Genomic DNA, 11,463 nt, shown 5'->3' on the forward strand with positions numbered 1-11,463 from the left:
GATGTGATCCACATTTCACCAGGGCCAGTTTTGTTGGCTGAGGCCATCCACATTACACCTGGGCCAATGCTCCCTGTGCTGCTGGCTGATACCATCCACATTTTACCAGGGCCTGTGCTTTTGGCTGATGCCATTCACATTACACCAGGGCCAGTGGTGTTGGTTGAGGACATTCACATTACACCTGGGCCTGTGGTGCTGAACCATTTCATGCACATTTCACCACATCAAGTGGTGTTGGCTATGGCCATTCACATTACACCAGGGTGTGTGGTGCTGACCAATACCATCCATATTTCACCAGGGACAGTGTTGTTATATCAGGGCATCCAAATTACAACAGGGCCTGTGCTACTGGCTGAGGACATTTACATTTCACCAGGGCCTGTGGTCATGGCTGAGGACAACTACATTTCACCAGGGCCTGTGTGGGTGGCTGATCCAACCCACAATATACAAAGGACTTTGCTACTGGCTGATGCCATCCACATTACCCCCGGCCCTGTGGTGATGTCCGAAACCATCCACATTTACCCAGGGCTTGTGTTGCTGGCTGATGACATCCACAAAACACAAGGGTATGTGATACTGGCTGATGCCATCCACATTACACCAGGGCCTGTGGTGTTGGCTGATGCCATCCACATTTCACCAGGGCCACTGTTGTTGGCTTAGGCCATACACTTTACACCAGGGACAGTGCTTCCTGTGAGGCCATCTTCACCACACCAGGGTCTGTGCTTTTAGCTGAGGCCATCCACATTAAACCAGGGCCTGTGATGCAGAATTCTACCATCCACATTACACCAAGGACAGTGCTTCCTGTGAGGCCATCTTCACCCAACCAGGGCTTCTGCTGCTCGTTGATGCCATCCACATTACACTTGGGACTGTGGTGCTGACCGATATCATGCACATTTCACCAGGGCCAGTGGTGTTGGCTAAGGCCATTCACATTACAACAGGGCCTTTGCTATTGGCTTAGGACATTTACATTACACCAGTGTGTGTGGTCTTGGCTGAGGCCAAGTACATTTCACCAGGGCCTGTATTGGTGGCTGATCCCATCCACAATATACAAAGGTCTGAGCTACTGGCTGATGCCATCCACATTACACCAGGGCCAGTGTTGTCGGATGAGACCATCCACATTACACCACTGCCAGTGCTTCCTGTGAAGCCATCATCACCACACCAGGGCCTGCGTTGCTGGCTTAGGCCATCCACATTGCACCAGGGCTAATGCTCCCTGTGAGGCCATCTTCACCACACCAGGGCCTGCGTTGCTTGCTCATGCCATCCACATTACACCGGGGCCTGTGCTATTCGTTGATGCCATCCACATTACGCCAGGGCCAGTGGTTTTGGCTGAGGACATTCACATTACACCTGGGCCTTTGGTGCTGGCCAATACCATACAAATTTCACCAGTGCCAGTGTTGTTGGCTAAGGCCATCCACATTACACCACTGCCAGTTCTTCCTGTGAGGCCATCATTACCACACCAGGGCTTGTATTGCTTTCTGATGCGATCCACAATATACAAGGTTTCTGTACTACTGGCTGAGGCCATAAACATTACATCAGGGCCAGTGGTGCTGGCCAATACCATCCACATTTCACCAGGGCCACTGTTGTTGGCTGAGGCCCTACATTTTACACCAGGGAGAGTGCTTCCTCTGAGGCCATCTTCACCACACAAGAGCCTTTGCCCTGGGCTGAGGCCGTCCACATTACACCGGGGCCTGTGGTGCTGACCGATATTATGCACATTTCCCAGGGGCAGTGGTGTTGGCTAAGGCCATTCACATTGCACCAGAGACAGTGCTTCCTTTGAGGCCATCTTCACGACACAAAAGCCTGTGCTTTTGGCTGAGGCGATCCACATTACATCAGGGCCTGTGATGCCGACTTCTACCATCCACATTACACCAAGGTCAGTGCTTCCTGTGAGGCCATCTTCACCCCACCAGGGCCTCTGCTGCTCGTTGATGCCATCCACATTACGCCTGGGCCTGTGGTGCTGATCGATATCATGCACATTTCACCAGGGCCAGTGGTGTTGGCTAAGGTCATTCACATTACACCAGGGCCTTTGCTACTGGCTTAGGACATTTACATTACACCAGGGTGTGGTCATGGCTGAGGTCAACTACATATCACCAGGGCCTGTATTGGTGCCTGATCCCATCCACAATATGCAAAGGCCTGTGCTACTAGCTGATGCCATCCACATTACACCAGGGCCAGTGCTCCCTGTGAGGCCATCTTCACCACACCAGGGCCTTTGTTGCTTTCTGAGGCCATCCTCATTTCACCAGGGCCTGCGTTGCTTGGTCATGCCATCCACATTACACCAGGGCCTGTGCTACTGGGTGAGGCCAACTACATTTCACCAGGGCTTGTGTTGCTGGCTGACGACATCCACAATACACAAGGGCATGTGATACTGGTTGATGCCATCCACATTACACCAGAGGCAGTGGTGTTGGCTAAGGGCATTCACATTACACCAGGGCCAGTGGTGCTGACCAATACTATCCATATTTCACCTGTGAGGCCATCTTCACCACACAAGAGCCTTTGCCCTGGGGTGATGCCATCCACATTACACCGGGGCCTGTGGTGCTGACCGATATCATGCATATTTCCCAGGGCCAGTGGTGTTGGCTAAGGCCATTCACATTACACCAGAGACAGTGCTTCCTGTGAGGCCATCTTCACCAAACCAGGGACTGTGCTTTTGGCTGAGGCCATCCACATTACATCAGGGCCTGTGATGCCGACTTCTACCATCCACATTACACCAGAGACAGTGCTTCCTGTGAGGCCATCTTCACCCCACCAGGGCCTCTGCTGCTCGTTGATGCCATCCACATTAAACTTTGGCCTGTGGTGCTGACCGATATCATGCACATTTCACCAGGGCCAGTGGTGTTGGCTAAGGCCATTCACATTACACCAGGGCCTTTGCTACTGGCTTAGGACATTTACATTACACCAGGGTGTGTGGTCTTGGCTAAGGCCAAGTACATTTCACAAGGGCCTGTATTGTTGGCTGATCCCATCCACAATATACAAAGGCCTGTGCTACTGGCAGATGCCATCCACATTACACCAGGGCCTGCGTTGCTTGCTCAGACCATCCACATTACACCGGGGCCTGTGCTATTCGTTGATGCCATCCACATTACACCAGGGCATGTGGTGCTGTCGGAAACCATCCACAATACACAAGGGCCTGTGGTACTGTCTGATGCCATCCACATTAAACCAGGGCCAGTGGTTTTGGCTGAGGACATTCACATTACACCCGGGCCTTTGGTGCTGGCCAAGACCATCCAAATTTCACCAGTGCTAGTGTTGTTGGCTTAGGCCATCCACATTACACCACTGCCAGTGCTTCCTGTGAGGCCATCATCACCACACCAGGGCTTGTGTTGCTTTCTGATGCGATCCACAATATACAAGGTTTCTGTACTACTGGCTGAGGCCATCCACATTATACAAGGGCCAGTGGTGCTGGCCAATACCATCCACATTTCACTAGGGCCAATGTTGTTGGCTGAGTCCATACATTTTACACCAGGGAGAGTGAAGGAAATTGCCTTCCCGGGTTTCCTCCGTGGCGTGAGCGATAAGCAGAGTTCTGTCCTTTCCTTCTAAGATTCCTAATTATTTAAAGTAACACTCAGGTATGCCATTCAGCTGGGTTAGTTACGACGTCGGGAGCAGCTTGGGAGAACAAGGAAACACAGACTGCTTCAGGTTGTCTTCCCAAATCGACTCAAAGGTTTATTTGATACACAGCAGTTTATATAGATGAAAAAAAAGGTTCGTGTGTCAGCTTTCCCAGTTCAAACCGGTACAGACCAAATAAGGAAACGTCTTCCTGCCTTGTGAACAAAGAAGTATCCTGTGTGTAGTTTATCAGCTCAGCTACAATTTATGATCATCCCAGCAAAATACACTCCTAGACATAAAATACAGAGTTCTTTCATTAGTGAATTCTGAAACAAACCACCTAGCCTTTAACGAGCCTTTTCCAGGAGATAAAGAAAAAGGGAGGATGGGAGTAAGGAAGTGGTCTCATCTCTGTGGTGTTTTCGACCTTGGGGTACCAGCTTGTGAGTCCTACATATTAATTCTTGGGTCACAGAGAAAGAGAAAAACAACTAGTAGATCGGCCTTATTGAGTAACAGTTTTCCTGTATAAAACAATATCCTGTAAATGCTACTATGGTATCAAAATACCTAACAGTTGTTCCCCTCTTTTATTATTTTTTAAAAATAATAACTCAAATAGAAAGGAAAAATCACAAATGTAATAACATAATATAAAAAGCAAATCATAAATGTGAAACAAATCATAAATGTAACTAGTCCTTTGAGGAAGCTTAATATCAAAATTTTAAAAAGAAGAAAAGAAAGAGAAGAAAACGTCATTCTTTTCTTAGACAATCGAGTAATTTACAATCTAATGCTCAATACATACATCAGGATCATCATTGATGACATCTGACACATAATCTGGGTCAATTTGTGCCAATTGCAAATACATTGAAGTAGCTGTACTAGTAGCTATACTGGTTATCATTGAACGTACACAGGGTACCACACAACAGACAATAATCATCAAAAACATGCTGCAACGGTTACAAAGGCTACAATTAGTTCCTTCCATCTCCCAAACGTGTCCTGTAGCCACTTATGTAGCCACTGACCGTGGCCTGTATTGGCAATTAGTTCTATCTTCAATGCTTCAAGTTTATCCATAGCTTGTGTGAATGAACCGTTAGGGGCGGTGTTATTGGGAATGAAAGTACAGCATATATCAACGGTTACTAAACCACAGGTACCGGTCCAATTAATAGGTAGAGCTAATCTAAGGGTATTATTGCACAACCAATAAGCATGTGGGATTGGTCTGGTCAGGCGCGTGACCATGTGTGATTTAACTAACTCCCCCCAGTCAGTATCATTTAAGACACCGTCTGGGGGAACAATGATCGATTCTCTGCTCGAACTTGAACTGTGTGTGTGTTCCTCCAGATATGATACAACTTCAGCCACAGAGACAGCTAGCCATGTCTCATTACAGCGTGCACCTGGGGAGTCAGAGAAGAATGTGTAGTTATCCTTTGTATAATCTATGTGTGTGTCTGGGCCAGTTAACTTTAGTCTGCGCAGACATATCATACTAGTATTAAAATGGAGAGGGATCTGTCCTAAGGGCAGTGAGGGCTTTAACCTATTCTTAGGGCGTTTCATTGGGGCGCAGGTCCCTGCGGTGTCATTAGATAACTTCAATAATTCGCCTAATGGAGTCTCAGGGTTAGTTGGTGTGTGTGTGTGTCTAAGTAGGCAGTCGAGAGGGCTCAGAGTCAACTGTAAAGCGTCTTTAAAGAGAGCATTATTTCCGCTGATTTTCTCTAGTCCCTCAGTGAGGGGGAAACCGGATATGGGGTATCCTACTATTACCTGTTCTGGATTAGCCTTTGAACAGACATAACAGTTACTGTTTCCTAAATCACGAGCGGCTGTTCTGGCATTTTCATACCAGGCGTTAGCTCCTGTTCTAGAGGGTGCATAAAATGGTTTATTAGTGGCGTCTATGTTGCTATTTACTGATTTTAGGGAACGTGAGGAGTGCATTAAGTAGGTGTCTTGCAAAATGGAGCATGAGGTATAGTCAGCAAAATATGACCTGCAGAAATGTGAACATGGTTGCAGTTTACAATACAAAATAGCAAAGAGAAATCCTAAGGTTAATGCGATAGATATGATAAATAACCTAAATATATAAGACAATATATAAGAAAAACAGTTCTTCAGTTGTCTCCTGGCCTGGTCCCAGGTTCGAGAGACATTGAATAAGCGTCGTATGATGACAATGGGCATTTCATTTTCTCCATTATCAGGATGGAATGAGTCTGGCTTTATCAGGTTAGACATCATGTGGTACTTTTGGCTTTCTGTTCCTGCTGGATGTTTGAGTACCTTGTTGTTGTTCTTTCAGGCGTTGTGTGTTAATCAGTGATTGTGTGTGTATGTACTGGATCCGGGCGCTGGCTCGCCTGAGATGTCATCTACCCGTGTGTGTTTATTTGCTCTAGTTCCGGGCGCTGGCTCGCCGGAGATGTCGTCTGCTTGATCCGACGCCTGAGATGGTCCGATTGGGCTGGTCTTAACCCTGCTGGCATGAATCCACTGAGGTTGTCCGTCTGTGAGGATGCTGGTTCTTCGTCACTGCCAGTAAAGCCTGGGGGCTGGAACACGCGCGGCCTCCCAGAGTGTCCTTGGTTTTAGTGGCTTCTCCAACATGCGTCTCCTTGTCTCCACTGGTGGAACTGTGGAGGGGAAAGGCTGAGAGAGACAAACTTTCTGATAGTTATTATTCAGTTTTTCTATCAGGTTGTGAACATCAGTGGACAATGCAATATACATCACCTTCTACTAGCGGTGCCCCTCTGGAAGCTGACCATGGTGTTGGAAATAGTCTTATTTCAAATGGAGATAATTTGGTTACTGCAGATGGAGTCATTCTAATCTCACAGAGGACTTGAGGAAGTAATTTGACCCAGGTCATTAAAGTTTTAGCACACTTTTGAATTACTTCTGATGTGAATGAAGATCCTCTATCACTGTTAATCTGGTGAGGTATTCCGAATCTGGGTATTATTTCATTGCTCAACTTTTGATAGACTACTTCTGCAGTTTCTTTTGAGGTTGGATAAGCTTCTACTCATTTACTAAATTGATCCACTATTACCAGTAAGTACTTGATGCTTCCTTGTGCTGGCATATGTGTGAAATCAATTTGTAATGTATGAAATGGAAAATCTGGTTGTGGTAAATGCTGATGTTTCGCTTTTGATTTACCTACATTAGTTCGTGCACATGTTAGACAGGTTGTTAATATGCGTTTTACTGCGTGTGATGTTTTCTCAATTACAAATCTTAATTTTATTGCCCCTATTACCCCTCTTTGTCCGACATGACTCACACCGTGAAAATGTCGGGCAAGGACTGGCATCAGGGAATATGGGAGGGCAATCAAACCCTTAAGATTTTGTATAAGCCATCTCTGTCATCTAAGGTACAGTCATTATTCTCCCAATAGGTGTAATCACATGCAGAGGCTTGCTCTTGTATAAATTTTAAATCAACATTTGTTTCTAAATAGTCTGGGAGTGTAACAAGTGGCAGCTGTAGGGGCACAGATAATACTTCCTGCGGAGGTGGGAGCTGTGATGCAGCTGCAGCCTTGGCTGTCACGTCTGCTAGGGCATTACCTGTTGCTTCGTCTGTGTCAGCTGTACTGTGTCCTTTCGTTTTTACAACTGCAACGGCCGATGGTAGCTGTATAGCCTGAAAAAGTCTTTGAACAAAATCAGAATTTAGCAATTTATTTTCCATCAGCAGATCTAAATCCTCTCTGTCTCCACAATGTGCCAAAGTCATGCACAACGCCAAATGCATAGCGGCTGTCTGCGTAAATTGTCACATGCTTATCCAAATGTAGCTCACAGGCGCGTATTAAAGCCATGAGCTCTGCTTTTTGTGCTGAGTGAAATGGTAATGAGTGAGCCTCTAGTATGATGTCAGGCACTGTTACCACTGAATAGCCACAAAGAAATGAGTTGTCACTCGGCCTTGAACAGGACCCGTCCACATAAACCGTGGCTGAGTCTGGGATAGGTGTTTGCTCTAAATCTGGACGTGGTGCTGTGGATTCCTGTATACGCGTCATGCAGTCATGATCATCAAGCCTGTCTGAGCCATCCTGTCGGTCAGAAGAACACAGCATAGGATCAATAAATGCGCTGGCGAATCAGGTGTGCTGCTCGCTTTTATAGTGAGATTTGCATATGCTGTTTAGTTATGTTTGCTAGAATGGTCGTGACCTGGTGATTGGTGTATAGAATAGTGTCATGTTAGAGTGTGAGCTTCTCGCAGTCCCTTATCATGATAGAGCAAGCTACTACTGCCCTCGGGCAGGCCGGCATTCCTGAACAATTCAGGCAGCACCTTTGAGTGGCGGAGGTCAGCACTCCCTTTAATGCATTGAAAGAGGCAGTCATTTCTGTGGATCACAGTATTCGAGGAGGCTTGTCTTTTTTGCAGCATTCACGCAGAATGTGGTCATGAAAAGAACAGTCTGGTATCCACTGTCTGCAATAGTTCACCATGCCCAGGAAGGACAACATTTCCTTCTGTGTAGTGGGACGAGGGACAGAGGTCACAGCTTTGACCCTGTCTGCAGTCATGGAACGTTTTCCGTGAGACAGTGTGAATCCCAAATATTGAACAGAAGTCTGACAGTACTGCATTTTCTTTGCAGATGCTTTGTGGCCAGTCTTTTGGAGGTGCTGGAGAAGCATGTGTGTAGCAGTTTGACACAGTTTTTTCACTTTCAGCACAGAGGAGGAGGTCATCCACATGTGGATCAGGGTGCAGCCCTGGAGGAGTGGAGCACCATTGAGAAAGCAGCAGAGCTGTCTATCATGCCTTGGGGCAAACGAGTCCAAGTGTACTGCTTATTTCTATGTGTGAATGCAAATAACGGCTGTGTGTCACAGGTACTGAGAAAAAGGAGCGGAGCATAAATCCACCACGGTAAAATGTGTATGCAATGCATGTCAATATGCTGTGAACATCTGAAACGAGAGGTGGCAGAGGAATGTTGACTGCATTAATTTGCCTTAAGTCTTGTATGAAACGCCATACGCCAGGTTTGTTAGGCTTTGGCACAGGATTGACAGGAGTGTGGGCTTTATTACTCCTGTAGTCAATAAATCTCCTATCATGACATCTAGAGCTGCGGCTTTTTCCGTGGAAAGGGGACATTGCCTGACATATACTCGCTTTTTGTTTTTTTTAGCTGTGCGTGATAAGGTATGCAGTCAATAAATCCTATATCATTCTCACTTTTTGACCATAATGTCATATTCTGGTATTCAGCTGGCAATGTAACTGCAGAAATAGTACAGTGGATAGGGTAGGTTAGATCTATGTGACGACATGTTTCGTAACCTATGTCTGAGTTATGTAACAAAATCACTGTTTGACCTTCACTTGTGTGAGCAGTTATCATGTTGTTGAACAGTGTGAGAGAAACAAAAGTGTGGCTCCCAGTCATGGGATTACCTGTTAGTGGCGTCTGTACACGTTTTTTTTTGGCACAGTGTGTGACATAGAGTACCGGACAAAAAGGATGTTGAGTTCATTCTCTGCTGAGGGTCCAGCTGACACAGAGGATGTTCCTTCTCCATCATGTCGGTACATAGGGCAGAGAAAACATAAGCTGTTATCAGTGTCAGCAAACATTTCACCCTTTATGTTAAATGAAATACACAAATTCATTTTTGCTTTGGGTGTCTGCGGCTGCTGGAAAACTGAGCTAAATTTGCACCTCTAGCTTGTCCAACAGTGCATAAAGCGTTTTATGAATACTAGGATAGATTCATCAGGCTTCTGTTTACACATAGTTACTGCATTTAAGTCACTTTTGTCTCTGGACATTGTTAGCAGGAATTTCTTTAGATTCTTAAAGAAATCGGCGACTTTGTCATTATTTACCCTCCTTTTGTCCATAGCGGTAACATTTGATGCATCACGTCGCGGCATTCTATCATATATTTTCTACAGGACTTTTTAAGCAGACTACTTTTCTTATCACAAATGATATTCAACATTTCTACTGACCTGTTTTCTGGCGATAATCGTTCGGGATAAGGCTCCGAAAAGAAATTAGAATGCATTGAACTTCTTAAGTTGTAAACAAAGTCAGTCACATAAGCACTCCTGCATGTTCTGGATACGTGATCATGGACGTCTTCACCGATTCGCGGACGTAGGTTACACGTAACCGGAAATGGGAGTTATACTGAGCCGTTATTTGAGACTTTATTTTGTATTTTATTAATTTTTGGTTTTACAGGTACTTTAGATTTTTTATCGGACCTGTCTGTGGTCTTTGAATTATTCTGACCCATGTTCAGTGATTTCCAGAGGGGTTTACACGCTAGGAGGATTTATGTTAGTATTTTCGCTGCGGCACAGCTGAGGTCACTTTAAATTTATTGCTAGCAATTTTTGTTTGGGTGAGCAACTCTCACTTAGCGAGCAGCTCCTCGCAAAACAACAGGCAACTTCCTGTGTTCTTTCTGCTTTTAATTTACTGCTTTTAACCCTTGTATGGTAATCGGGTCTGTGAGACCCGTTTTCAGTTTTCTTTCGTTTTTTTTTTTTTAACAAAATTAAATTTAATTATTTACTAGCTTTCTGTGAGTGAGCAACTTCTCACTTTTTAACGTACGTTTCAAGATAACAGGCAACTCCCTGTGTCACTCTTTGATGAGCAACTTCTCACTTAACGAGAAGTATTTAAGACAACAGGCAACTTTCTGTGTCACTTTTTCTGAGTGAGCAACTTCTCACTTTTTAACGTACGTTTAATTAAACAATTAATTATTATTATTATTATTATTTTTTAAACAAAATTAAAATATTCAAGACAACAGGCAACTTCCTGTGTCCACCAACACCACACAAGGGTTAATTTACTTTATTCGGGGACTGAGGAAGTCAGTCAGTGTATCTCTCTGGATCACTAAGTGAAACTTCGTCAGCATATCCCGTTTTTTTATTCGGGGACTGAGGAAGTCAGTCAGTGTATCTCTCTGGATCACTAAGTGAAACTTCGTCAGCATATCCCGTTTTTTTATGGTCGATCACTGAGAGAGGTATAATAGGTCTTTATATAAATATGAAAGACGCATATTTACCTTCTGTCAGTAATCCCACTTCTGACACCAAAATTGAAGGAAATTGCCTTCCCGGGTTTCCTCCGTGGCGTGAGCGATAAGCAGAGTTCTGTCCTTTCCTTCTAAGATTCCTAATTATTTAAAGTAACACTCAGGTATGCCATTCAGCTGGGTTAGTTACGACGTCGGGAGCAGCTTGGGAGAACAAGGAAACACAGACTGCTTCAGGTTGTCTTCCCAAATCGACTCAAAGGTTTATTTGATACACAGCAGTTTATATAGATGAAAAAAAAGGTTCGTGTGTCAGCTTTCCCAGTTCAAACCGGTACAGACCAAATAAGGAAACGTCTTCCTGCCTTGTGAACAAAGAAGTATCCTGTGTGTAGTTTATCAGCTCAGCTACAATTTATGATCATCCCAGCAAAATACACTCCTAGACATAAAATACAGAGTTCTTTCATTAGTGAATTCTGAAACAAACCACCTAGCCTTTAACGAGCCTTTTCCAGGAGATAAAGAAAAAGGGAGGATGGGAGTAAGGAAGTGGTCTCATCTCTGTGGTGTTTTCGACCTTGGGGTACCAGCTTGTGAGTCCTACATATTAATTCTTGGGTCACAGAGAAAGAGAAAAACAACTAGTAGATCGGCCTTATTGAGTAACAGTTTTCCTGTATAAAACAATATCCTGTAAATG

The 11,463-nt window shown here is 44.9% G+C and overlaps 1 long non-coding RNA gene across 1 annotated transcript; it reads right to left on the minus strand.

Annotated features, from left to right (window-relative positions):
• Window positions 1-5,140: 5,140 nt before the first annotated feature.
• Window positions 5,141-9,814, minus strand: LOC309695261. Its single transcript, XR_014273086.1, has 2 exons — window positions 9,709-9,814; window positions 5,141-6,366 (listed from the first exon to the last, which is right to left on the minus strand). It is a non-coding gene; the product is annotated as an uncharacterized lncRNA (long non-coding RNA).
• Window positions 9,815-11,463: the final 1,649 nt, after the last annotated feature.

The sequence above is a fragment of the Aulonocara stuartgranti genome, assembly GCF_965226115.1.
Source record: "Aulonocara stuartgranti genome assembly, chromosome: 19".
In the NCBI taxonomy this organism is placed as follows: Eukaryota; Metazoa; Chordata; class Actinopteri; order Cichliformes; family Cichlidae; genus Aulonocara; species Aulonocara stuartgranti.